The sequence below is a fragment of the Nerophis ophidion genome, linkage group LG11 (assembly GCF_033978795.1).
Source record: "Nerophis ophidion isolate RoL-2023_Sa linkage group LG11, RoL_Noph_v1.0, whole genome shotgun sequence".
Taxonomy (NCBI): Eukaryota; Metazoa; Chordata; class Actinopteri; order Syngnathiformes; family Syngnathidae; genus Nerophis; species Nerophis ophidion.
In genome coordinates, this window is record NC_084621.1 from 24,903,872 (window position 1) to 24,916,371 (window position 12,500).

Genomic DNA, 12,500 nt, shown 5'->3' on the forward strand with positions numbered 1-12,500 from the left:
AAAGAAAGTTGCTGGAAAGGAACCTGCGGACATTCCCAAAAAGAAAATAGTGTTTTAACCCTGAACCAGGCTCTCATGTCGGTGCTTGGTGGTCTGGAGGATCCACGGGAGGACTCCACAGTAACGCTTTTTAACAAAAATTTGCTTTATTACAAGCACGCGTCAATAAAACGGGTCTGCCGTACCTGGAGGGACTCCTGTCAAATAATGGAGCACTCCTGATTGGAGAAGCCAAACCAATCAGTTTTTTATATTCCTCCTTTCTGTCTGTGGGTGTGTGCTAAGTCAGGAGAGTGCATCTTTGGAATTTTCGCCCATCGAATTTGTCTCTGTCTAATCTAACGTATGTTTGTCTCTTGCTATGAAGTGTATTTCTGGTGTTATCAACCCCGTCGAGGGCAGGAGGGCAACACGGCAGTACGGCTGGATCAAAAGAGACGTCGGAGACTGTGGAGGGGGGGGCATGGCCTGCGGGCCAGCAGCGGAACAGGGTGTGCCAGGACCGGCCTAGAAATCAGCGACAGGTGTGTAGATGGCCCAGGTGGGCCTTGTCATCTAATCACCTGTCGCCCTGTATAAGCAGCAGCCGGAAGGAGAGAGGTTATTGGGGCTGTAGCAAGAGCTAAAGCAAGAGCTAGAGCGAGTCTGGGACAGAGACAAAAGACAGTTGCTGGAAAGCAACCTGCGCACATTCCCCCCCAAAAAACGGTGTCGTAACCCTGAGCCGGGCTCTCATGTCGGTGCTTGGTGTTCTGGAGGACCCACGGGAGGGCAACCTCCACAGTGACGCTTTGCAACAAAATGTTGCTTTATTACAAGCGCGCGTCATTAAAACGGGTCCGCGGTACCTGGAGAGTCTCCAGTCAAATAATGGAGGACTCCTGACCGGAGAACTCAAACCAATCAGTGTTTTATATTCCTCATTTCTGTCTCTGGGTGTGTGCTAAGTCAGGAGAGTGCATCCTTGGAATTTTCGCCCATCGAATTTGTCTCTGTCTAATCTAAACTTATGTTTGTCTCTTGCTATGGAGTGTATTTCTGGTCTTATCAACCCCGTCGAGGGAAGAAGGGCAACACGGCAGTACGGCTGGATCAAAAGAGACGTCGGAGACTGTGGAGGGGGGTGTAGGCTGCGGGCCAGCAGCGGAACAGGGTGTGCCAGGACCGGCCTAGAAATCAGCGACAGGTGCGTAGATGGCCCAGGTGGGCCTTGTCATCTAATCACCTGTCGCCCTGTATAAGCAGCATCCGGAAGGAGAGAGGTTATTGGGGCTGGAGCGAGAACGAGTCTGCGACAGAGACAAAAGACAGTTGCTGGGCCCGAGCTCATCTAAGATGTACTGATGCAAAGTGGAAAAGGGTTCTGTGGTCTGACGAGTCCACATTTCAAATTATATTTGGAAACAGAGGACGTTGTTATAGGTGCAAAGTTCAAAAGCCAGCCTCTGTGATGGTATAGGGGTGTATTAGTCCCCAAGGCATGGGTAACTTACACATCTGTGAAGGCACCATTAATGCTGAAAGGTCCATACAGGTTTTGAAGCGACATATGTTGTCATCCAAGCAACGTTATCATGGACGCCCCTGCTTATTTCAGCAAGACAATGCCACGCCACGGGTTACAACAGCGTGGCTTCGTAGTAAAAGAGTGCGGGTACTTTCCTTGCCCGCCTACAGTCTAGACCTGTCTCCCATTGAAAATGTGTGGCGCATTATGAAGCGTAAAATACGACAGCGGAGACCCCGGACTGTTGAACAACTGAAGCTCTACATAAAACAAGAATGGGAAATAATTCTACTTTCAAAGCTTCAACAATTTGTTTCCTCTGTTCCCAAATGTTTATTGAGTGTTGTTAAAAGAAAAGGTGATGTAACACAGTGGTGAACATGCCCTTTCCCAACTACTTTAGCACGTGTAGCAGCCACAAAATTCTAAGTTAATTATCATTTTCAAAAAAATAATGTTTATGAGTTTGAACATCAAATATATTGTCTTTGTAGTGCATTCAATTGAATATGGGTTGAAAACGATTTGAAAATCATTTTATTCAGTTTATATTTACATCCAACACAATTTCCCAACGCATATGGAAACGGGGTTTGTACAATGTCAAATGATGCAAAGCTGTGTCATTAACACTCACAACTATAAAACAGCTTTTTTAAAGTAACAATTTCTTCCTTCAAACATGAAAAAAAAAAAAAAATCATGATGCCAAGCGCATATCATTATGTCAAGATTGAAAACTTGAAAAGTTTAACAGATTACACTTCATTTACAATTGAAGTTAAAAAGTGGCTTTGGAGCACGCAAAGCTGCTCACACGGTCAATAAGGTGGACACTATGTTTGACACATCAACTTAATGTGTATTATATTCATCCATGACAGAATTTTTGTTGTAAATTGTGAGGTGTGTGTGTTAAAATCATGTTTGGTTTTACAAATGATGACAGATGTGAACAAGAGCATGTATTGTCTTTGTGTGATGATGTAAATGAGGTGTGGTTGTATTGTATATTAAGTATGTGTCCATGAAAGGGCATTTTATGACTTTTCTTAATTTGATCACATGATATGGCATGATTCTGTTGTCATAATTTTATTGCATGATTTTTGTATCCCTTTAATTTAGGTAGCCAGGGACTGCAGATGGAAATGAGTACAGAACATATCTGTGTTTGAGCTTAATGTTTCTGTGCATTGTCCCTTCAAATAAAGACTAAACGAAGATAATGGCACTAGCATTTACTTCATTTAGGAATATTTTTCAACAAATTAAGCAAAAATGTCTCTTTTTTTTTCTACCAAGAAAAGTGCACTTTGTTATTAGTGAGAATATACTTATTTTAAGGTATTTTTGGGTTCATTGAGGTTAACTAATTTGACTTGTTTTGGAAAGTCTTGACAAGCCAAATTTTCTTGTTCTATTGGGGGATAATTTTGCTTAGTTCAAATAAAATACCCCTAATTTTTTCGTATTTTTTTTTCTTGTTTTTGAACATTGACTTTGTGCAGTGTACCATCAGGAGCAAGGGTGTAGTGTCTTGCTCGAGGACACAACGGACGTGATTAGGTTGGTAGAAGCTGGGGATCGAACCGGGAACCTTTAGGTTGCTGGCACGGCCACTCTCCCAACTGCGCCACGCCGTCCCCGACTTGAAGGGTTCGGGACCGTCAAATAGAGACAAAGTCGGATCCCCTTTACACGAAATGTAGCCCGGAGAACCGATTATCGTATCCCCAGGTTCACAGAACTGTCCAGAACCTTTGAAGGTAGATCGCCACTGGACTATCAGAACGTGAGAGGGACGCAATCCCGGTGACGGATTGAGATCTTTCGCTTCACAGCATGGATGATATTAGAAATGAACAACATTCAAATCCTGACACCCCAAAAAAACTGATCTCAGATTATGCTGAAACTCAGCAGCAGATCAGCAGATACTTTACTCACAGATTTTGTGTGTGTCTGTTGGAAAAGACCTGAGACAAAAAACATCAATCTTTTACCAAGGCTTCCCAGTTCAGAGATAATAATGACAAATAAATTGCTTTCACCGAACTGAGATCTGCCGAGTGGTTGACCTTCCTCTGTGCAATAACAGCAGTGGCGGTGCTGAGTTACCTGGCTATTGGCTATGTATTTTAGCTTTAGGATGTAGCTAATAAATTAGCTGTGTTTCGTAGCTTAAAGATCTAGCTAATAAATTAGCCGTGTTCCGAAACTTTAAGACTGAGCAAAGAAATTAGCTGTGTTTCGTAGCTTTGGGACCCAGCTAAGGATTTAGCTGTGTTTTGTAGCATTAAGCTCTAGCAAATAAATTAGCTGAATGTCATAGCTTTAAGACTTAGCTAAGAAATTATCTGTGTTTCGTAGCTTTAAGATATAGCAAATAAATTAGCTGTGTTTCACAGCTTAAAGATCAAGCAAATAAATTAGCGGTGTTTTGTAGCTTTAAGACCGAGCAAAGAAATTAGCTATGTTTTGTAGATTAAGTACCCAGCTAAGGAATTAGCTGTGTTTTGTAGCGTTAAACTCTAGCAAATAAATTAGCTATATGTCATAGCTTTAAGACCAAGCTAAGAAATGATCTGTGTTTCGTAGCTTTAAGACCAAGCTAAGAAATGATCTGTGTTTCGTAGCTTTAAGACCAAGCTAAGAAATGATCTGTGTTCCGTAGCTTTAAGACCAAGCTAAGAAATGATCTGTTTTTCGTAGCTTTAAGATATAGCAAAGAAATTAGCTGTGTTTCGTAGCTTTAAGATCAAGCTAAGAAATTATCTGTGTTTTGTAGCTTTAAGATATTGCAAAGAAATTAGCTGTGTTTCCTAACTTTAAGATATAGCAAAGAAATTAGCTGTGTTTCCTAGCTTGAAAATATAGCAAAGAAATTAGCTGTGTTTCGTAGCTTAAAGATCGAGCAAATAAATTAGCTGTGTTTGTAGCTTTAGGACCTAGCTAAGAAATTAGCTGCGTTTCCAAGCTTTAAGATCTAGCAAAGAGATTAGCTGTGTTTCATAGCTTTGGGACCCAGCCAACAAATTAGCTGTGTTTCGTAGCTTCAAGATCCAGCATAGAAATTAGCTGTGTTTTGTAGCTTTGGGACCTAGCTAAGGATTTAGCTGTGTTTTGTAGCATTAAGCTCTAGCAAATAAATTAGCTGAATGTCATAGCTTTAAGACTTAGCTAAGAAATTATCTGTGTTTCGTAGCTTTAAGATATAGCAAATAAATTAGCTGTGTTTCACAGCTTAAAGATCAAGCAAATAAATTAGCTGTGTTTTGTAGCTTTAAGACCGAGCAAAGAAATTAGCTATGTTTTGTAGATTAAGTACCCAGCTAAGGAATTAGCTGTGTTTTGTAACGTTAGGCTCTAGCAAATAAATTAGCTGTATGTCATAGCTTAAAGACCAAACTAAGAAATGATCTGTGTTTCGTAGCTTTAAGACCAAGCTAAGAAATGATCTGTGTTCCGTAGCTTTAAGACCAAGCTAAGAAATGATCTGTTTTTCGTAGCTTTAAGATATAGCAAAGAAATTAGCTGTGTTTCGTAGCTTTAAGATCAAGCTAAGAAATGATCTGTGTTTTGTAGCTTTAAGATATAGCAAAGAAATTAGCTGTGTTTCCTAGCTTTAAGATATAGCAAATAAATTAGCTGTGTTTCTTAGCTTTAAGATATAGCAAATAAATTAGCTGTGTTTCCTAGCTTTAAGATATAGCAAAGAAATTAGCTGTGTTTCGTAGCTTAAAGATCGAGCAAATAAATTAACTGTGTTTGTAGCTTTAGGACCTAGCTAAGAAATTAGCTTCGTTTCCAAGCTTTAAGATCTAGCAAAGAAATTAGCTGTGTTTCATAGCTTTGGGACCTAGCCAACAAATTAGCTGTGTTTCGTAGCTTTAAGATCCAGCATAGAAATTAGCTGTGTTTTGTAGCTTTGGGACGCAGCTAAAAAAAAATAGCTGTGTTTCGTAGCTTTAAGCTCTACCAAATAAATTAGCTGAGGTTTTGCAACGTTAGGACCTGGCTAAGAAATTAGCAGTGTTTCCTAGCTTTAAGATCTACCAAATAAATTAGCTGTGTTTCATACCTTTAGGACCTAGCTTGTTTTTGGAAATATTCGACATTGTGTCATTCGGACCAAAGGGGAAGCGAACCATCCAGATCGTTATTGACACAAAGTTCAAAAGCCAGCATCTGTGATGGTATGGGGGTGCATTAGTGCCCAAGGCATGGGTAACTTACACATCTGTGAAGGCACCATTAATGCTGAAAGGTACATACAGGTTTTGGAACAAGATATGCTGCCACCTAAGCGCAGTCTTCTTCATGGACGCCCCTGAATGCCAAGTCACATTCAGCATGTGTTACAACAGTGTGGCTTCGTCAAAAAAGAGTGTGGGTACTTTCCTGGCCCGTCTCCAGTCCAGACCTGTCTCCCATGGAAACTGTGTGGTGCATTATGAAGCGTAAATTACGACAGCGGAGACCCCGGACTGTTGAACGACTGAAGCTCTACATAAAACAAGAATGGGAAATAATTCCACTTTCAAAGCTTCAACAATTAGTTTCCTCAGTTCCCAAACGTTTATAGAGTGTTGTTGAAAGAAAAGGTGATGTAACACAGTGGTGAACATGCCCTTTCCCAACTACTTTGGCAGGTTTGCAGCCATGAAACTCTAAGTTAATTATTATTTCAAATGACATCAAATATGTTGTCTTTGTAATGCATTCAACTGAATATAGGTTGAAAAGGATTTGCAAATCATTGAATTCTGTTTATATTTACATTTAACACAATTTCCCAACTCATATGTAAACATGGTTTTTACATTCATACTACATTCCGTCAAGAGTTTTCCATCTCGTCCGATTCGTCATGAGAAGACAGCACGGATTACTTATCATGTAATCCGGGAATCTCCAACATGGACAGTGTGGAACCTTGAACCTTATGAGGACTAAATGTTTCGAGGGGGATTAACTTGAAAGTGACATTTGTCTAATCTCGCCATCGGACAAGAAAAGTAGCAGTCAGGGAGGACTTCTGGAGCAAATCAAAGCGTTGTCTCGTGGATTATCGCCGACAAGCCGGCAGGACCTCGGCGTTAGCTCGGAAGGAACACGGGAGCTTGGCACGGCCTCCCTTGCACGCCGTCTGGCCCGCTACACGCCGGCATTGGGGTGTCGTCGGAAGGCCCCCCCCTGGCGCGGCGCAGATGCACCGCCGTGCGACTTGGAAAATCACAGACTTGGAAGAGTAGGCGCGCCTGCCGCCACCTCCATCTCGCACGGATCAAGAATAGTCGTGGAGGTGGGCGTCGCCATCTGTTAAAAAAAAAAAAAAGTATCCACCGGTTTTCGTTCTTGGGAGTCAGCCATCACAGAGACACGGGCGGAAAAGACAAACAAAAACCGAACTGAGTTGGTGAAAGCATTGCGAGGGATTTCGCGGCGCCGCCTAATTAGGATTGGTTTTGTTTTTCAAAGCGCGGCGACAACAAGAGGAGTGATTACGTCCACGCCACGCGAGAAGATTCCGTCCCCGGGGCGACGTATTGTTGTGTAACGGTGAGGCAACGGCGGGTAATAAAACACCTCCGCAACGCCGCCCCGGGTGTTGTGGATGCACCGACTGCTCCTCCAGCCAAAAGTCTGCTGAAGAGAAAATGTTCAGTCTGAATAAAAAAAACAAAAAAAACTTTTTTTTTTTATCAAGTGGGATTTTCCCAGTGAGCTGTCAATCAATCCATTTGGGAAATTCTATTTCATTAAAGGCTTAGAGAAACCCACTACTACCCACCATGCAGTCTGATAGTTCATATATCAATGATGAAATATAAACATTGCAACACATGCCAATACGGCTGTTTTAGTTTACTAAATTGCAATTTTAAATTTCCCGGGAGTTTCGTCTTGAAAACGTTGTGTAATGATGACGTGTACGCAAGATATCACGGGTTTTAAAGGGGAACATTATCACCAAACCTGTGCAAGCGTCAATATATACCTTGTTGCAGAAAAAAGACCATGTATTTTTTTAACCGATTTCCGAAGTCTAAATGGGTGAATTTTGGCAAATTAAACGCCTTTTTGTTTATCGGTCTTTTAGCGATGACGTCAGAACGTGACGTCACCGAGGTAACACACCCGCCATTTTCATTTTCACATTACAAACACCGGGTCTCAGCTCTGTTATTTTCAGTTTTTTCGACTATTTTTTGGAACCCTGGAGACATCATGCCTCGCCGGTGTGTTGTCGGAGGGTGTAACAACACTAACAGGGAGGGATTCAAGTTGCATCACTGGCAAGAAATCTGCCGCCAGACCCCCATTGAATGTACCAAAGTGTCTTCACATTTGACCGGCGATGCTAAGACAGACATGGCACAGAGATGTATGGATAACCTGCAGATGCATTTGCAACGATTAAGTCAACGAAATCACAAAGATGAGTTTTGTTGATGTTGTTGACTTATGTGCTAATCAGACATATTTGGTCATGGCATGACTGCCAGCTAATCGATGCTAACATGCTATGCTAATCGACGCTAAAATGCTATTTACGCTAGCTGTATGTACATTTGAAACTAGATACCCACATTTAATGCGAAACAAACACTTACCAATTGAAGATTTAAGTTGCTCCAGCGTCACAAGACGCCAAAGTTCTGATCGTTTGGTCCGCACATTTTACCGGCGATGCTAATAAGGCAGCCATGCTATGGGCCAATTCATTAGGTACACCCACGCTATGGCCGAATAGCGACAATAGCTATTCGCTCAATAGCTCCAATTTCTTCTTCAATTTCGTTTTCGCTATCTGCTTCCATACTCCGACCATCTGTTTCAATACATGCGTAATCTGTTGAATCGCTTAAGCCGCTGAAATCAGAGTCTGAATCCGAGCTAATGTCGCTATATCTTGCTGTGGTAACCGCCATGTTGTTTGTATTGGCAGCACTGTATGACTTCACAGGGAAATGGATAGTGGCTTTGAAGATAGCGAAAATAAGGCACTTTAAAGCTTTATTTAGGGATATTCCGGGAGGTGTAAAATGTTGAAAAAAACTTTGAAAAATAAAACAAGCCACTGGGAACTGATTTTTAAGGTTTTTAACCCTTTTGAAATTGTGATAATGTTCCCCTTTAAGGAAATATGAGCGCTGCACACACACACACAGCTAAAAGTCGTCTGCTTTAACGGCATAATTACACAGTATTTTGGAGATCTGTGTTGCTGAATCTTTTGCAATTTGTTCAATTAATATTGGAGAAGTCACAGTAGAAAGATGGAGTTGGGAAGCTTTAGCCTTTAGCCACACAAACACACGGTGATTCCTTGTTTAAAGTTCCTGGAGGTGAAACTTAACTATGGATCAGAGCGCGGTCAAGCGAACATGAATCAAGACGGAATGTCAACCAGCAGTTTTCGGTGAGAAAATTGTGGTAAAAATTCGCTTCTTACCGGAGAAAAGCTGAGCTTGTGCCGTTCATAAAGCTGCCGTCGACCTCGCTGAGACATTGGCGTCAAGACACCCGTGGACGTACACCTCCGACTATCAGGTACTGTTAAACTCACTAAAACACTAGCAACACAATAGAAAGATAAGGGATTTCCCAGAATTAACCTAGTAAATGTATCTAAAAACATCGGAATCCGTCCCAATGCAATCGCGTTTTTTTTTTTAACTTTTTTTTTTTTTTCTAGTCCGTCGCTTTCAATATCCTCAAACACAAATCTTTCATCCTGACTCAAATTAATGGGGGAATTGTCATTTTCGTGGTCCGAACAGCTCTTTTTGTTGGAGGCTCCAATTAAAAACAATGTGAATATGTGAGGAGCCATCACACGTGTGACGTCATCGTCTGCGACTTCCGGTACAGGCAGGGCTTTTCTCTTAGCACCGAAAGTTGCGAACTTTATCGTGGATGTTCTCTACTAAATCCTTTCAGCAAAAATATGGCAATATCGCAAAATGATTAAGTATGACACATAGAATGGACCTGCTATTCCCGTTTGAATAAAAAAAAATTCCTTTCAGAAGGCCTTTCAGTACAGAAACCCCAAAAACAGTGAAGTTGGGACGTTGTGTAACTCGTAAATAAAAACAGAATACGATGATTTGCAAAATTTATATTCAGTTGAATAAACTGCAAAGACAATATTTTTCATGTCTGAATGGAGAAAGTTAATTTAACTTAAAATTTAATGGCAGCAAAAAAGTTGGAACAGGTTCGTTTTTATCACTGTGTTACATGGTCTTTTCTTTTAACAACACTCAGTTAACGTTTGGGAACTGAGGAGAGCAATTTTTGAAGCTTTTCAGGTGAAATTTTTTCCCGTTCTTGCTTGAGTTCAGTTTAAGTTGTTCAAAAGTCCGGGGTCTCCGTTGTGGTATTTTAGGCTTCATAATGCACCACACATTTTCAATGGGAGACAGGTCTGGACTACAGGCAGGCCAGTCTAGTACCCGCACTCTTTTACTATGTCGTTCTAACACGTGGCTTGGCATTGTCTTGCTGAAATAAGCAGGGGCGTCCATGTTAATGTTGCTTGTATGGCAACATATGTTGCCCCAAAACCAGTATGTACCTTTCAGCATTAATGGTGCCTTCACAGATGTGTAAGTTACTCTTTGTTCCGGAAGACACAACGTCCAGTTTCCAAAAACAGTTTAAAATGTGGACTTGTCAGACAACAGAACACTTTTCCACTTTGCATCAGTCCATCTTAGATGAGCTCGGGCACAATAAAGCCAGCAGTGTTTCTGGGTGTTGTTGATAAATGGCTTTTGCTATGCATAGTAGAGTTTTAACTTGCAATTACAGATGTAGTGACCAACTGTAGTTACTGACAGTGGTTTTCTGAAGTGTTCCTGAGCCCCTGTGGTGATATCCTTTACACACTGATGTCGCTTTTTGATGCAGTACAGCCTGAGGGATCCAAGGTCACAGGTATTCAATGTTACAAGCAGTGATTTCTCCAGATTCTCTGAACCTTTTGGTGAAATTAGGGACCGTACATGGTGAAATCCCTAAATTTCTTGCAATAGCTCGTTGACAATAGTTGTTCTTAAACTGTTGGACAATTTGCTCATGCATTTGTTCACAAAGCGGTGACCTTCACCCCATCCTTGTTTGTGAATGACTGAGCATTTCATGGGAACCTGCTTTTATACCCAATCATGGCACCCACCTGTTCATAATTAGCTTGTTCACCTGTGATGGTCCGAATAAGCGTTTGATAGGCATTTCTAACTTTCTCAGTCATTTTTGCCACTTGTGCCAGCTTTTTTGAAACATTCCAAATGAGCTAATATTTGCAAAAAAATACGTTTTCCAGTTCAAACATTAAATATCTTGTCTTTGCAGTCTATTCAATTGAATATAAGTTGAAAAGGATTTGCAAATCATTGTATTCTGTTTTTATTTACAATTTACACAAGGTTCCAACTTCCCTAGTTTTGGGGTTTTCTAGACACCATTTTTACGTAACCCCGTTTTCAGGGATCATGAGCCTGGTCTAATGTTCCCATCAGGACTAGAAAGTCCAGTGGCAACAAACCACGTTGACATGTGTTTCCCAGGCGGGAATCGTGACCTTTAACGATGCGAATTACGGCTCGTTGGCGACCCGTGCGACATCCTCGCGGCCGTGTTTGGATTTGTTGGGCGGAGGGACATCCGGCGTTTCTTGAGGGGGTCCGGGGCTGAGCAAAGTCTGACATGTTGACCTTCAATGACCCTCATGGGGCCAATTAGCGTACATGTCCGTGTTTGTTGCGAGCCGGGGATTACTCACACCACACAAATGTGTTTTGTTTTGTTTTGTCTGGCCGACACTGAGCAAAGCTTTTGTGCGCGGCCTTAACAACCCATCCGTCCTCATTTATCAACGTGCGAGCTAATGCGCCTTGGTTTTGCCGCTCTTGTGCAACACCGTCAATAAACAAAAAGGCACCGGGGAGGACCTGGGTTTTGGTTAGACAAAGACTTAACCGTACAAAAATCCACCCAAAAATAATGTAAATGTATTTATTCACACAGACACCACTTTGCTACTCTGTCGCACCGTTTTTCCTTCCTTGAGGTCAATTGTGTTTTTCACCTAATTGGCCCGGACGTTCCTACAATGTAAATTACTGTTTTTTTTTCACATTCTGTCTCTTACAGTTGAAGTGTACCTATGATGAAAATTACAGACCTCTCTCATCATTTTAAGTGGGAGAACTTTCACAATCGGTGGCTGACTAAATACTTTTTTGCTTCACTGTATATATATATATACTGTACACATATACATATACATATATATATATATATATATACACATATATACATATATATATATATATATACATATATATATATATATATATATATATATATATATATACACACACACAAAAATCTGCCCATATATGCATCTATATATACACATATAAACACACAGACTACACACATGTGCCTATATATGTGTACACATTTGCACAGTATAAATGCATATTATATTAATACAATAGATATATAATTAAGACTTAATATAATTGGCCATTAAGAGTATGTGAAAGGTCGATGCCTACCTTGTTTACTTCCGTGACGTCCTTCTTAAAGTTGTGTAATCCATCAGAAACATCAAGCAGCTAAAATGTGCCAAAGTTGTATAACTGTGGTGCGTGTTTTGCAATTTTTACCATCATAAATTGTAGTGGCTTTAATTGGTTGAAATGTTGACTTACGTGTCGTGGGAGGACATTTCTTTTAATATCCACAAAGTCCAGTAAGCAGCTAGTGCTATGTTGACGTTTTGTATCGCTTGCAGTTTGTGCCATGAGCGGGAAAGGATTATTTTAATTTTTGGGCTGGGTCATATAAGTGCATGCTGTGCTAAGAACACTTCAATTTGCAGCAATTACACTGTCAAAGGCTTCAAATTCTTAAACTCGTCACGCCAGAGGTTGGACACCCCCCGGTCTAGCTTGTGTGCCATTGTTTG

General features: G+C 41.0%; 1 protein-coding gene across 2 annotated transcripts in view; it reads right to left on the bottom strand.

Annotated features, from left to right (window-relative positions):
- Nucleotides 1-12,500, bottom strand: part of LOC133561852 (raftlin-like) — a 268,397-nt gene that overhangs the window by 96,024 nt on the left and 159,873 nt on the right. The window lies entirely within an intron of this gene.